The sequence below is a fragment of the Carassius carassius genome, chromosome 23, assembly GCF_963082965.1.
Source record: "Carassius carassius chromosome 23, fCarCar2.1, whole genome shotgun sequence".
In the NCBI taxonomy this organism is placed as follows: domain Eukaryota; kingdom Metazoa; phylum Chordata; class Actinopteri; order Cypriniformes; family Cyprinidae; genus Carassius; species Carassius carassius.
Genome location: NC_081777.1, coordinates 29,400,398 through 29,404,928, shown reverse-complemented (window position 1 = coordinate 29,404,928; position 4,531 = coordinate 29,400,398). Strand labels below are relative to the sequence as shown.

The 4,531-nt window shown below is 38.6% G+C and overlaps 1 long non-coding RNA gene across 1 annotated transcript; it reads left to right on the top strand.

Annotated features, from left to right (window-relative positions):
* Positions 1-756: 756 nt before the first annotated feature.
* On the top strand, positions 757-3,242 carry LOC132101743 (uncharacterized). Its single transcript, XR_009423207.1, has 3 exons — positions 757-860; positions 1,222-1,355; positions 2,947-3,242. It is a non-coding gene; the product is annotated as an uncharacterized LOC132101743 (long non-coding RNA).
* The last annotated feature ends 1,289 nt before the right edge of the window (positions 3,243-4,531 follow it).

The following is a 4,531-nucleotide window of genomic DNA, read 5'->3' as shown; positions in this document are numbered from 1 at the left end:
TGTTGAGGGATGGCTTGCCATTCATCCAGCAATGCTGTTTGCAACTCCACACGGGTTCCTAGAGGGACCTGGCATGCTTACACTCTTGACTGTAGTGGTTCCCAATGGGGTTCAAATCGAGTGACCGGGCTTGCCATTTCATTCTTGAGATGCCCTCCTAGTATTCAGTCACCAGCCTTGCTCGATGTGGGCTGGCGTTGTCATCCAGAAGCATGAAATCTGGCCACACTGCACCAGCATACAGGAAGTTCGTGCAGATCTGGAATTCATCTGTGAAGAGCACTGTACCGGTCTTGTTTTGGTGCTATGATGGATTGTCTGCCTCCACCATGCTTTCTACTCACACTACCAGGCCTATATAAACTATAAGCCTATATATACAATACTATAATAACACTGCTGCTGAAATGTGTGTCTTGGCAAGTCTGAAATCTATTCTGAGACTCTGACGTGAGATGACTAGGATATATATTTTTATGCCTTAACAGACTTGAAAAAAATCCTACAGCTGATGTCTCTTTAATCACAGAATAAACAAGTACTTGGCTATATTAAAGAAATCTCATTTGCAATTTTACAACTTAGATTCTTTTTTAAATAGCATTTAATTGAAAAGTTATATTGACGCTTAAACACTCTTAATCATTATTTAAATATTTCATTGATTCAACGCAATGCAGTGAAATCCACTCGAACGTCACAAAGATTTGGAATATGATGCGCAGCTCCACACTGCCCCCTCCCGTCCGAGCACGACACCGCTGTCGAGAGATTACAGCGACATCTGAATGCATAACTAACTTGTTCTTTTTTTCCAGCTGATAATGGGCAAAAATAACTCTAGCGGCACTGGAGAAGAGGTAAGAGAGAACTCTTCTAACAATATCACACCGTAAAACACTGAAATCACCTGCTGATGGTGTTAAAAATAAAACCTGAGTAAATTCTCTCGAGCGCAGCCCAAACCTTTCCTCCACAATCTCATTTTCAAACTTCTCTGCACTTCTGTTTGACGCCTCCTCTGTTCTTTGTCACCTCGACAGTCTCATTCCCTCCTTCAGCATCTCTCGGTTCTGTCATCTTCCTCTTTGTTTTTCCTTCTTTGGAGAAACGGAACATTTTTCCCCATCATGAAGATTCTTTAATTGCTGTTTATGAATGTAACAAATGCATTCATGCGTAATAAATAAGAATGGCCGCCATTGCATCTTCTCTCTCAAGGAAAGGTAAATCAGCAGGTAGTTCAGAAAACGAGAAGAGGAGGAAGAAAATGACAAAGTGGACAGGAAGTAGGAGGAAGCAGCAGGTGTAGAGTGATCTAGTGAGTGGAGGAGACAAACAAACTCAATACACAGGTAGAGATGATGGGGGTGACTCCAGAGACTTACCTTCAAACTGAAACCCTAAATCACCTAGAACTAATGAGACAGGAGAGGGAAAAAACAGCAGAGAAAATAATGAAAAATTCAAATGACAAACTTTTCATGAAAAAAAAAATGTTTCATGTTTTCAAAGTGAAATTCATAAATGTACAAAAACAGACATCTTGTGCACTCATATATAGTTTGAGAAAAGTTTTTTTGTTAAAACGTTAATTAAGGTTATTCTTAAGCTTCTAAAACTAAGCATGCAATTAATCAACAATTGTGACATGCACTCGCTTATTAATTATATGAATATTAATTAACAGAAATTCACAATGCTGTTCAATTTGTTAGCATGTGTTAAAGAAGAGTTTAATTACAGCATTCATGAATCTTAATTTCTACATTTTTAACATTTCAAGTTATATAAACTGACATTGTTTACTATTGGATTGGATATCCAATGTAAAATCTGCTTCCTGACCTAGAGCTCAGAGATGCACTGGCTCTTGATGAGGATCAGACTGGTGTTATATAGTGAAATTAGGACGTGCACATAACAAACAAAACACTCCAAACTGAAGAAAATCAAACGCTGACGCCGTATACTCAAGAGGGATTATGGGAAATCTATCAGGCCAGAGTGCCAACAGGATTGGGACTGCACACACACAAAGACACACTGAGACGTGCCGCGTGTCTAATCCCGAACACTAGACGATTCCCCAAGGAGGTGCGACTTCAAAAAGGATCCCGCCCACAGCTACAGAGATAAAGCACCCCACAATTTTCAATTAACCAGTCTTTTTCATGTTTCGTTGCGTTCTCTCGGTTTGTTTGTCTTGTTTGCTTCAAATTCCATTCTTTCTGTCATTCCTCTCGCTATCTGCCAGGGCAAAGGTATCCAAACACTGAGAAATGAATGCACATTGCCTTCTCCATGCTGTGAGGTGCATATCAAGCGCTGAGTTACGGCCCCTTACCGTAACGATGACAAATAACAATAACGGCCTGCATCAGAGCGTTTGCATCCTGGCTTCAGGCTACAGGCCCAAAATACTCACGACGACTTCTAGTTGTACGTGTCTGTCAATAACATCTTCAGCAAATGCTTCTCCCTGGCAAGTTGCACAAGTATTTGCCTCAGGCCATGATTTCCGTGGAGTGGGAAAATATTAAACGAAATTTTACAAAGAAAGTAAAAAGGAGTCAACAACTCATCTACATGTTGGCTGAAGGTGGGAGGCGATATCCCACGCGCACATTTGATGACAAGGCCGAATCGAGAGGCAAAAAGAAGTGCTGACGGCTACCGACACACTGAAGTGAGCAATCGCTCGAGGGCCTTCATCATCGCACCGGATGAGTGACAAGGTGGAAGCCTGCTGGAAAAACGAGCGCTTCTTATAGAATTCAACAGGAGGGCATGTATGAGCACTTATACGAGAGCAACAGCGAGAATATGATCTTTCATATTAGTGAGGCGTTAAAACTTCTAATTGCCCTGTTGAAACTCATTGGGTGTGACATCAAAAAGACATTAAAGAAAAAAAAACTAATTTGCATATTAATTGATATGCAGGAAGTGGAGAACAACGGCGATGCGAGATGCAGCGTCCTTCAAAATCCCATCTGCACAAACGGGAGTCGGCACAACATGTTTCAGACAGTGATGTGTTAATTACCTGCATCACCTCTGTGTGAAAGAAAATGGGAGCTTCTCAAAGTGATATGCTGGAAGTTGAAATGCTTTGGAATACAGTCAAACTCCAAATGACCATCAAGCTCCACTGTGGAGGAGCAGTATTTGTTACATATTGCATAAAAGTATGCCCTGTAATAAAACGAGTTAGTACCATATTAGTGCATTTACTCATTTTTAAATACTTGCTATGCCATTCAAATCATAATTTTTGATTTGATTATTACTGGTGCATAATAAAAATCAAACATTTAACTGGAATTTTGTTTAGGTTGAAGTTAACTTATTTTAAATGCATTTTAATAAAAATGATAGCACTGTATTAATGCATTATGCTTTACAATTTTTGCAAAGCCACTAAAATAATTATTTCTTGTGTTGACTTTTAATGCATATTTTTCTCACAAAATTCAGTTTGAGACCGAACAATAACTGCTGACGACCATAAGACCCAAGGTAAATTGTGCAAAACTATTGCCTTATTCAAAATATATTACTGATGAATTTGACTTCTATGAAAACAAAACAAGATATAATTGAATTAATAAAAAAATCCCTAAAAGTCAGTTAGTACACTTTCGTTTATTAGTAAATATATACATTTTGTGATGCTTGCAAAGCCATTAAAACAATAGCTTGGATTATTATTCATATATATTATTTTATTTCTTGTGTATTATGAAACTTTTCATGAACTACAGGTTATTATTTTTACACTGTACAAAAACATTTCCTTGATGAAAACTTATTATTATTTAACATTATTATTACGAATAAAAACAAAAAATAAATAAAGACTGAAAGAATTTTGTCCAAAAGTCAATCAGGAATCTTTTTCTAACTCTGTCTATTTAATGCAAATCTACTTTATGTCCTTGAGTTATTTATTTAGAGACTGGTGGAAACTCAAACTCTTCAATGGTTTTTATCAAAAATGATATTCAATACTTCAGTGCCAAAACAAGTTTAAGGTTTCTTCACACCACGGCAGAAACGAGACTCAGTAAACACCGAGATCAGACGTCACCTATAAAAGCCACCTAATGCATTCTGAGCTGGAATAGAGAGCTTTAAAACTCAAACATGCTCTATCAAAGTGGACTTCAAAAGCCTTGACGCTCACGTAAAAATATTCCGTCTCACGAGAAAAGCCTTTGTATGATCACAAGGTCCTCTGCAGTCGGCAGACATCCCAAACACTCACGGTCTCCATGGTTTCCGTCCGTAACAGCTGTCAATCAAAGTGCACTGGAGAAGGCCTCGAGTTCATACGGGGGAACATGCATAATGCATTACAGCAATAGGGAGAACACCTGAGGAGAAGCAGTAGGACATGATGTGAATAAGGCATGATCCTGATGCACTGCCGTCTGGCTACAGAGGAAAGAACCTCAAGAGGAACGACAAAACTGCTCCACTCCAGGAGACTAAAAGAATATAATGGGTACATCTATTGTATATTCAC